Below are 12,327 nucleotides of genomic sequence, written 5' to 3'. Positions count from 1 at the left end.
GAGGAATTCTGGGAGTTGAAGTCCACAAGTCATAAAAGGGCCAAGTTGAAGACCCCTGCTCTAGCACTACCCTCCTTCCATTCCATTATGGTGAGAAAAAAGGAGTAAAAACAACAACCAGAGACAGTCTTTATCTTTGTCTTTGTTGTGACTGTTTGCCCCAGAAATCACACCATTAAAGCAGAGCCCAACTATGCCAAAACTCCAGCGATTCCAAGTCAAACTCAGAGAGTACATAATCCTAGCCATAATTACTAAAAAAATTCTAATTTTAACTCCACAAATATGACTAGTCCTCGGGGTAAAGGCATTGAATTATAACTACTTCTTATTAAGTTGCCACTGCCTATGTTGTGACAGCAAATTCTATAAGTTAATGGCTCTTTAGACCTCTTTGAATTCTCTGCCAATTAGATGACAGTAATTGGTTTGTGAGGGAAAGATTAAATGGTACTATTTGCTTTCTTGATTAGTTGAAAATATCGATCTGGCAGGTATTATAGACCTGTCTGAGAGAGGACAGGAAGTCAACCTCTCCTAATTCCATCTGCTGGGATATTCTATGATCAGCTTAGAACTGGAAGATAGTGAGGGGGCATGGCTGGCCTCTATAGGAACCCAATAAGATTCCTTGATGCTCTATCCTACGATCGGCCAATTCTGAGTGTTTGCATCTGCTACTGGGATAGTTAAGGATATTATTAGTGCACTATTCAACCCATTGTGCAGCAGTCTTTCTTCCTCAACTAGCCTGTGAAAATAACTTTTTAAAAGCTTTTTCTAGCTCCATTATAAGGAATGGGCTGCTTTTCAGTCAGTTTTAGATTGGCAACTCCTTGAAACCTCTGCAGGGGTGGAAGATTAGTTAATATGCTTCCATCCTAGTGCCTAATCATGGATCTAGATGGTTTTCTGAATACACATAGGGAATTTGTTGCCCTATGTATTCTCTTGGTGGCGTTCAGCCTTGTCTGGTATGGTGGGTCTCTTGTTATCCTTCCTGGATATCTGGCATGGGTAAGTCTTGAAAGCATTGTTTTGCAGAAGGATGAGGATGTGGAAGTGGGTGACAGCAAGGCTGTCGTTTAATTTGTTTATTTATATTTATTTATAAGATTCAGGTACTAAGATTCAGTCTCATAGCCCTAAGTGGTCTATGGTTACAACAGTAACAAAATTGCTAATGCAAATAATTTTTTTAAAAAACCAGTTTATTAAAAATCTTAATACTTAAAGAACAGTTTAATGAAAGCATCCAACACTTGCCAAAGCAAGCAAATCCTTACGGAGTTCCACCGGATTCTACTGTGATTCCTATTGTGTTTAATGTCTACACTATAAGAGGTTGGAATTTAAACTGTGGAGTAGATTCCAGAAGGATCCTTTTCTCAGATTGCCAAAAACAATACCACACCATTACAATACAGGTAATTCTTGACTTAGAACAGTTCATTTAGTGACTGTTCAAAGTTACAGCAGCAGCAAAAAAAAAAGTGACTTGTGTTTGTTTTTCACACTTACAATTGTTGCATCATCCCCATGATCATGTGATCAAAATTCAGACACTTGGCAACTGACTCATATTTATGATAGTTGCAGTGTCCTGGGGATATGTCATCACCTTTTGCGACCTGTTGACAGGCAAAGTCAATGGGGAAGCCAGGTTCACTTAACAGCCATGTTACTAGCTTAACAACTGCAGCGACTCACTTAACAACTGTGGCAAGAAAGGTCACGAAACGGGGCAAAATTCACTTAACAACTGTCTCACTTAGCAACAGAAATTTTGGGCTCAAATTGTGGTTGCAAGTTGAGGGCTACTTCTACAAAATCCACTTCTTTCATAGACAACAATGCATACACTAAGGGGGTGGGGTCTCCACTGTGACAGAATAATGCTTCTTTCACCATCCTCCCCTCCCCTGCCAATCCCCTTCAAACCCCGGTTCTATCACTCTCTTCTTCTATATCCAAAGTAGTATTCAATACTCTTGAATATTTCTGAATCTTGATATTGGAATGCTGCCATGTAAAAGGTCAGATCTTGCTCGTTGCCCAAGTATTGCCTCTGTTGATTTGCAAAAACTCTTTGAGGTTTCAGACAGAATCTTTTCCAGTCCAGGGGATTAAATCTGGCCGTTCTATGTGCAAACCAAGGCTCTTTTGGTGAATTGCATCTCTTGCTTCATGTTAGAAACAATCAACATTGTAAGCATGCTAAAGAGACTGGTACTCTATATTTTGCAAGGAATGGAAAGAAATGAGCATACATGGCCAGGATTTAGATTCCTCAGTTTTTACCTCTTTGTTGTAGCTAACATAATAACATTTTTACTCAAATGTTAGACTGCATCAAGGTTATTGAGATTATATGTTTGTCCCGGGATTACAAATTTTATATCTGGCTACAATTTAAAATCAATTTGATAGTAAAATATACCATTTCTAGTATCTTTGATGGCAACTCTACCAAAATGGATACTATAGAATTGATTTTGGAAAAAAAAGTATACTAAGTCTATTTCCAATTTTTCAGTGAGTAAATCTAGGCACTTCCTTTCCATTTTTGGTGAAAATCCAAGAAACGAACAAGGGAAAAAAAGAGTATTATTTATTTATTTTATTGGATTTGTATACCGCCCTATTCCCGTAGGACTCAGGGCGGTTTACAAGGCAGTTAAAACCATGAATACAAAAAATTAAAAACAATTAAAACAATTAAATTAAATTCAAGCCCCAAGAGTAAATCTAAAACCCAGTTAAATTAACAACCCCACAGTCTGGACCAAACAGATTGAAGAGCCAAGTTTTCAGGTCCCAGCGAAATGAGCGAAGGTCGGGGGCAGTCCTAAGTTCTGTGGGTAGTTGGTTCCATAGGGCAGGCGCACCCACAGAGAACGCCCTTCCCCTGGGAATAACCCGCCAACATTCATTAACCGGCGGTACCCTGAGAAGGCCCTCCCTGTGGGGGCGCACAGGACGATGGGAAGATGATGCCTGCAGCAGGTGTTCCCTTAGATAGTCCGGACCGAAGCCATTTAGGGCTTTATAGGTCATTACCAGCACCTTGAATCTCACCCGGAGGGCAACTGGAAGCCAATGCAGCTCACGGAGAAGAGGTGTTACACGGGAGTATCGGGAAGCTCCCATCAAAACTCGTGCGGCTGAATTCTGCAATTTATACCGATTTTTAATTTTCTTTGGAGGGTAAGGGTTGGACATATAGCATCACTGTCCTTCTGAGATTATTACAGCAATTTTTCTGGTAGCATATATTTGTTTGATGTGTCTGAGTTGCTTTTTTCCAATTCAGTGGATTAATGTAAAGAAATAACGTGAAGGGCTTTTTTGTCTATGTCTGTTTATCTGTCAGTAAGATAATCACCTGAAAACCAAATTTAGTAAATTTAGTATGAGAGAGAAACTAGTGAACTGTGAGTTCTAGTCCTGTCTCAGGCATGAAAGCCAACTGGGTGATTTTGGACCAGTCCCTGTGTCTCAGCACAACCCACCTCACAGGATTGTTGTTATGGGGAAAATAAGAAGAGGAAGAGTATAAGGTTTGTGTAGGAGTATTATAAAGGAGTATAATAACAAAGAAGTATAATAAAGGTGGGATAAAAAAAATCTAGAAAAAATCTTTTTGAAAATGGAGCAGATCTGGACAAGAGGGGGATTAACAGAATCACAGAGTTGGAAGGGACCTTAGAGGTCTTCTAGTCCAGCCCCCCTGCTCAAGCAGGAGACCCTACACCATTTCAGACAAATGGTTGTCCAACCTCTTCTTCAAAATAAGTAATGAACCTAATAAGAAAGCAATGATTAAATGGACCAGAAGTTTTTATTTTTATTTATTTGTTTGTTTGTGTCTCATCTTTATTATTTTTACAAATAACTCAAGGGGGTGAACATACCCAACACACTTTCCTCCTCCTCTTTTCCTCACAACATCAACCCCGTGAGGTGAGTTGGCTGAGGGAAAGTGGCTGGCTCTAGGTCACGCAGCTGGCTTTCATGGCTAAGGTGGGACTTTTTTAGCCTGGTGCCTCAATGGATCAGATGTGGATTTTTAAAAAAAAAACTTCCAAAAACAAAACAAATAGACCTTTCAATGCATTTCTATGGGAGAGATCACCAACTCCTCTATTCTTAGGTCCCACTCCATCCTGGTCACATCACACAGAAAGAGCTAGTTTATTTAAATGAAAGTTGGGAATCAGAGGATTTTTATATATTATATGTGGTGGCAGGGGAGTGTGGCTTTCCTTGAGGATCCCCATTAATATATTAATTTTGGGGCTGTGTGATGCTAATATTTCTCTGACTCATTTGTGTCACAACACTGTTGTGAGATAAATTGTTGTGAGGATAAAATTGGAAGAGCTCCTGGAAGTACAACAGACTACAAAAATTCCACTTTACCACAATTATGTTAGTAGCAATAGGAGGGTCAAAGAAGCAGAGCCTCTGGAAGAGAGATTCTTTCTATTAGAATAGGCCATGGATCTTCAAACGTGGACCTTTTATGACTTGTGGACCTCAACTCCCAGAATTCCTCACCCAGTGTGGAATAGGCAATCAAGGAAGGAAGGGAGGGAGGAAGGATCTCAACCTTTCACTGTTCCACCAGTTGACCTGATTGTAAAATAGTCCAACATTTCACTATTTCACTAATGAACTTGTTAACTGTTCTTGGTTACTCCTGAGGAGATCAGAAGGAGGGATTACAGATTGGATTCAGAAGGTGGTCAACACTTTCTTGTAGGAGAAAGTGATGCCAACAGTTTTGAAGGGGGAGAGGACCTATAAATACAGAGTTAATTCTCTCTCTCTCCTCTCTCTTTCACTCGCACACACACACATACACACACACACACACACAATCATCTGTCTCTAAGGTTCCCTTGTTAGGCACAAGTATTGAGACCAAAATTAGCATGAAGCTGGAGAAAGTGGATTTGTAATTCAGACATGGGCAAGGAGCAAAGGCGGCATTGGTCAGTCTGATTATAAATATTGTAGATGTAAATGTAAATAATCTGAATGGCCTGAACATGTTCATCCTAGTCCTTTTGGACCTCTCAGTAGCTTTCAATTTATCTTTTGGGACCACTTGTGAGAGCTGGAGTTAGAGATGCTATTTTGCTAAAGTCTCACCCTTTCCACAGTAGGCAACCCCAGGAGTGATAATGAGAGAGGTGGGACCAACCAAGCAATCCATCCTTTGTGGGGTTCTGCAGGAACCAGTCCTTTCTCCCCTGTACAGTAACCTGAAAAAGGTCATCTGAGGGTTTGAGGCTCACTATCAACAATATGCTAATGATACCTAATTGTATACACAACCTGAGGCCCTACCAGATATGCAACTTAAGTCTTTAAACAATGCTTGGAGACTGAGGATCTGATAAAAGACACTGGGCTAAGCTAGGTATGTCTAGCTTATTGAATAGAAGGATTAGGAAAGACATGACAGTTGTCTTCCAGTACTTGAGGGGCAGTCCCAGAGAGGAGGAGATCAACTTATTCTCCAAAGCACCTGAGACCAGGAGAAGACATAATGGGTGGAAGCTTGTTAAAGAGAGATCTAATCTAGAACTAAGGGGAGATTTCCCGACAGTGAGAACAATTAATCAGTGGAATGGCTTGCTTCCTGGAACTGTGGGTGCTCAATTGCTAGAGGTTTTCAAGAATAGGCTGGACAACCATTTGACCAGGATGACATAAGATCCCCTGCCTTGAGCAGGGGATTAAATGACCTCCAAGGTTCCCTCCAGCCCTATGATTCTATGTTCTATGACTCTTAGCAAGTTGGCGTTACCCTAGTCATGGTTTCTTGTCATCCCAGTTATATCTCTTGATGGGAACAGATATACAATTTTGAGGTCCTGCTGGATCATGGATAACGGTAGATGAGCATCACCACTCATTTAGGTCACTGCAGTGTCTTCTACATGAGGCTTGCTTTGGAGATTACCCAGAGACTTCAGCTAATTCAGAATGCACCAATTTGACTGTTGGCAGATGCTTGCCATTATAAGTAAGTGCTGAGACCCCAGTGTCCTGGGCTCTGCATGGTGGACTATCAGGGTCCATTTCTGATTTAAAGTGTTAGTTTTGATCTTTAAAGTCCTACGTGGCTTGGTGTAGAGGTATTTCCAGGACCATCTCCTCCACCATATCTTAGGGAATTATTGAATGGATGACTTCCCTTCTGAAGGAAAATACTGCCAGCAGATGGCAATGTTTAATAAAATATGTTTCCATTTGTCATAACTGGCATGGGTTTTTTTTTACCTGAAAGAAATGGAAACTTAATAATGCACTTTCTAGACTAGTCTCTAGAATAAATCAAAATTCATGTTAAGGTTTTACCAACAACACCACTTATATGTGGAAGTGATATTTTTATGTACATTTCTATGACATCTACTTGGTTTGCAGGTATAACAAACTCATATACAGTAAATGCTCTATACTTTTAATATTTTTGCTTCTTCTGCCACTCAAAATACTTCCCATGTGGTGTAAATATCAATTATATTTATCGGATATAAGGATTTCTGGACAATGCAGTAAAAATCAGATGTGTGTGCATTCTAATTTATTTTTATTAAAAGACAGAAATATCCTTAGTTTCATTTAATTGTAAGAATACAGATATATTCACTTCTCAGGAGGAAAAATAACCCAATTTGATTTATATCTTCATTAATAGTTATCATCTTGAAATTGTGGTTTACATCACTGACATTATATCAAATATGTGATATTTGTAATTATGTAATAATATGTAACTTGAACTATGATGGAATAATATATAACTTGAACCTTAATTTTAAGAGGAGAAATAATAAAAATTATAAGAGGAGACCAAATGCTGTTTTGTGAATATTTTAAAATTGAAAATCCTTTAAATGATTAACAAACAATATCAAATATTAAGGTAATGAATTTAAATCAGTGGAGAGCAAGTCTGGCCTAGGCATCAAGCTAGAAACCAGGAGACTGTGAATTCTAATCCTACCTTAGGCATGAAAACTCTCTCAGCCCAATTCACCTCACAGGGTTGTTATTGTGGGGAAAATAAAAGGAGGAAGGAGTATTAGGTATGTTTGTTTTCTTGAATTATTTATAAAAATAAAAAGGCAGGACTTAAAAATCTAAAAAAAAAATCCGCCCTTTCAGAAAAAACACATTGAACCTCAAGGATACTAGCTGGCAGAAGATAAAATATCAGATTATTGAACTGTTTGATTGTGCCAGGGGTGTCAAACTCAATTTCATTGAGGGCCGCATCAGTATTGCGGTTGCCCTTGGGGGGCTTGGTGGGTGTGGCCAGGGTGGGCATGGCCTACTGGTTAGGCATGGCTGGAGTGCTTGTGGCCTACTGGGTGGGCATGGCCAGCTCTACATTGTTCACATCAAGGGTGCCTATGGGGGCCTAGGCAGGAGTGGGACAGATCTGAGGGTCTCTGGCAGAAGGAGATGGAACCAGGGCAAGTGCCAAGGCATGGTCCACTGGAGGAGCCTCATTGTTCCTCTCAGGCTATGTGGGGTGGAGGGGGCTGGATGGTGATGTGGAGGTCAAATGCCCAGCCCTCAAGCACTCGTGGCACTAAACCCAGCCCCACTTCCCCAAGGGGGCGCCCAGCTGCTATGCTTGCTCTCCTTAGCCAGGTTGCTCATGATGGGTACGAGGACAAAGTCAAGAGGGAGGCCCACTCCCTCTCCATGTGAGAAGACCTGGCTTTGTATCCAAAGCTTCCTTAGCAATAGGATCGGAGACCCCCAGGATAGGCCAGGAGGAGAGGGCAAGGGGATGGTGAAAAGGCAGCAGGACAGGACTAAGGTAGGACTTCCCTCAGACCCTCCCTCTCCTTCCTTCCTTCCTTCCTTCCTTCCTTCCTTCCTTCCTTCCTTCCTTCCTTCCTTCCTTCCTTCCTTCCTTCCTTCCTTCCAACAGAGAGGTGGGAAAATATTTGAGATGAGGGAGGGAAAAAAACAGGCAAGAAACGCAGCTGGGGAAATGTCATTCTTCATGAGGAATGAAGAAATGCACCGTCGCCTGGAAGTGGCCAGCACATGGCCCTCGCCTACTTCACATATCTGGCTTGGTGGGCTCTGGGGGAGGGGATACCATGAACTGCGTGAGAGTCAACGTTACCTGCTCAATGCTGCCCAGCCCCCAGCCTGCCCGGTTTTGGCAGGCAGTGAGGTGCTCTCCTCACAATGCCAAGAGGCTGAGCCAGGTGGCGCAAATCTGAAGAGAAGGACGATGCCACCCAGCCCCCAGCCTGCCCAGTTTCGGCAGGCAGTGGGACGCTCTCCTCATAGCGTCGAGAGGCTGAGCCAGGCGGTGCAAAGCTCAATGCTGCCCAGCCCCCAGCCTGCCTGGCTTCAGCAGGCAGCAGGGTGCTCTCTCACAGCGTCGAGAGGCTGAGCCAGGCAGTGCAAATCCAAAGAGAAGCATGATGCTGTCCAGCCCCCACCCTGCCCAGTTTCAGCAGGCAGTGGGGCACTCCTCACAGCGCTGAGAGGCTGAGCCGGGTAGCACAAAACTGAAGAGAAGTGCAATGCTACCCAGCCCCTAGCCTGCCTGAAATAGGCAGGGCCATGTGCTGGCCACTTCCAGGCGATGGTGCATTTCTTCATTCCTCACAAAGGATGATACCTCCCCAGCGTGCACCCAGGGGGCAGTGCTGACGCGGCAGGGGCCAGTCCCTCACTGTTTCCAGATGGCCTTGTGCAGCTAAGACTGAGTGTATTTCAGCATAGATGACCACCACAAAATTGTACATTGGCTCCTGGCCAGCCTGGGCCGGGGCCAAGGCAGCGGGGGCTGTTCCCTCACTGTTTCCAGGATAGCTTCACAGGTCACATGAAACCACCTCATGGGCCGGATCCGGCCCCTGAGCCTTGGGTTTGCCATGTCTGGATTATGCAGTTCATTAGATAGTCATCAAAAGCTTTTGAACTCAGCAGAGACCACTTCTAGGGAAAAATGATGAACTGAAGGCTTCATGAAAAGCAGAGCTAATGACTCTGCTGGAATAAAGAGCTGGTGAGATCACCCAAATGGGTTCCAGACAATTGCTCCTCATGAGGAGACTGCAAAGCAGAAGTCTTCTGCAGGTTTAGAGCTCTGGGAAATAAAGGAATAGCCATTTTGCTCAAACCACAATCTCAAGCAACATTAAGTTAGAAATCACTGGGATGGACCCTATGGGTGGATTTTTGTCTTTGTTTTAAATATATATATTTAAAACAATCAGCTTTTGAGTCACCCTGGGATCATTCTGAAACTCACCATAACTCATTTTGGCCACTTGGATATTGCCCCTTTCCACAAAAAAATGGGGAAAGAGAAGAGAAAAAAGTATTTATTTCTTATTTATGCATATAAACACTAATGTAACAATTATTTAAAGAAAAATATAATTCATCTCACAACAGTGGAAAGGCCTGTGACCAGTTGATTTGTATGCAAGTTTGATCTAGGATCCAGCTGCTAACCATAGATGATAAATTTATTTCTTCCTATGTTCCTTTATCTTAAAAAAATCTTGCACTGGATAGTCCTTCCAATTATGACTCATGCCCACTTTAGTATATGCTGGAGAGGTGAAACTCATCTGAAATATTGAAAAATCAGAGCTGAAAGGCAGCGTTCTTAGAAATATGATTAGTATGACAAAGTAGTGTTATATTACTAAAAGAAAACCTTATCCAAAATGAGAGGCCTATTATTTTCTTTAGGTTTTCATGTTTGAAGGTTATTAACCTTCACCCATAATAAGAAGGGTCTATCGGCAAATTTATTTCCTGTTGGAATAACGGAGCTATTTATTGCCTGCAGTCTGATTTGGAAAAATGCTTCTGAGAACTACCTACTATAGAAACAGCTTGCCTTGATTTTGTACCCCTGATAGAATAGGCTCTAGTTTCATTTACAGTTAACTGAGTTTGCTGCAATTAAGTCTTGCCATAAACAGCTTATATAACAGGGAGAATATGGTGATACAATAGCAAAGTAAACAAGAAATCAGCAGTCAAAGCAATCTGTGAAAAGGAATAAGAAGGTTCTCCATACATAATTCACAGATCATGACTGTTTACAAGGGAACTATTGATCAAATTACTAGCTTTTGATCAATTGGTTGTATTAGAGTTACAAGCATCAGATTATTTGAAGGACTGTCTTCTCCCGGTCACTTTTACCCGGCCTACCAGAGTGGGGAGGCAAGGAATGTTGTGGGCCTCCTGTTGTGAGGAGGTTCATCTAGTGCAGGGATGTCAAACTGCTGGCCCATGGGCCGGTTTCATCATACCGAAGCCGCGTCCACCCCATTGCCGGCAATGCAAAAAGAGTCATGATATGTCTTGACACGTCATGTGACGTGGCAAGTTTGACACCCATGACCTAGTGGGACCAAGAAGAAGGGACTTCTCCATGGTAGCTCCCTCCCTGTGGAACATTATCTCTACAGAAATAAGATTGGCCCCCACTTTGACACTCTTTTGCAAGGCCCTGGAGGCCTGGTTTTGCCAATGGGCCTGAGGAACCCAGAGTGCAATAGAGCCCGTCAAGTGCTTTGTTTGATTGATTGTGGCCCCTGCAGGTGTCTATGTGGGTATTGCTTTTTATTGTTTTTTTTAAATATGAGATGTTTTATCTTTGTAAGCTGCCTAGAATCACTGAAAGTGATTTTTTTTAAATAAACAAATAAGTAAGTAATAATAATAATAATAAGGTTGAAAGGGACCTTGGAGGTCATCTAGTCCATCTGACTAGTTTCCATCTGTTGCTTCTTGTCCTGCCTTCAGGTGCTTTGGAGAATAGCTTGACTCCCTCTTCTTTGTGGCAGCCCCTGGGATATTGGAACACTGCTATCATGTCCCCCCTCATCCTTCTCTGGCTCAAATGCCCTTTTATTTTCCTTTCATCCCCTAAGAACCCTCTCCAATCTATCATAGACTTCTTGTGGTACGGCTACTGACATCTAGCAGCATGTTTTTATCATTGTTTTAGAATAGTTATTTGGCTGTTTTTTTCAATGTAGTAAGTATGCATTTCATCATAACATTGTGAAGAGTACCACAGGGGCAGCAACATCATGGGCCATTGCTTAAAAACAATGTAGTAATTGCCAGAAGCAAGGATCGATTTGTCAAGAACACATCTTGCCAGATTAATTTTATCTCATTTTTACTTCTCTGTAAATTATAGGAGATATATTTTGATTTCATCAAAACATGTAATAAAGAATTCCTTGATATTCTGATTAATAGGTTAGTTAAGTATGGATTGATGAGCATGACAATTAAGTGTATACATATTTGGCTCATTCTTAAACACTTCTTTGTCAACAGTGCCTGATCAAACTGATACATTGAATGGGGTAACACAATTTTTTTCCTGTGCCTGTTCTTATCAACCTATTTATTAATTCCTCGTATGAAGAGGTAAAGACAACACTTTTCAGATTTGCAGCAACAAAACATTGAATGGGAGAGCTAAGACAGAAATAAAATTCAAAATGTTCTTGACAGGTTAGAGTAGGTTTTCTCAGCCATTTTACCCTGAAGTAATTTTCAGGTCTCAGGGAATCACTGCATAAAATCATAAAAAGTGCAAAAATTTCACAATACAATCCACTTCTAACATATGCAACCCATGTTTTATAATGTTTACAACAGCAAAGCAATAGGCCAGCAGCCGAGTTGCAGCACATAAAAATTCTCACCATTGCAAGTGCTAGTATTATACAGTGTGCCAATATATATATATATATATTAAACAATGTTTTTCAATTGGTATCTCTTGTGGAATCCCTAGAAACCTTTTACAGAACCCCAGCAGAGAGAGGGTGGTTAGATATATGGGATGAAATTAACATAGTGAAAATTAACACAGAAAAAATGTGATATTCTTCACTTAGAAGTAAAAATCAAAACACAGAAGATGTGAAAATGATCTCTGTGCAGTTTTGACTGAAAGTGAAAATGAGTCGGCAGTGGCTACATCAAAAGCAAATGTTGTCTTTGCTTTCATTTAGTAATAATTCAATTTTATTCTACTTTGACAGAGCTAATTTATCCCATACCTTAGGGACTATATGAAGTGCTGAGCATCACACTTCAAGAAGGAGTCAGATAAACTGGAATAGGTTCCGAAAAGGGCAACTACAGGGCAGACTAGAAATTAAACCCTGTAAGAGACTAAAGGTGCCAGGCATGTATAGCCTGGAGAAAAAAAAGTGGGTTGAGAGGGGATACGATAGTATTCCTCAAATTACTAAAATAATATTATATAAAAGAAGGTCCTAT

This window comes from Vipera berus (assembly GCF_964194415.1).
Source record: "Vipera berus genome assembly, chromosome: 1".
Lineage (NCBI taxonomy): Eukaryota > Metazoa > Chordata > Lepidosauria > Squamata > Viperidae > Vipera > Vipera berus.
Note: the sequence above shows the minus strand (reverse complement) of the source record.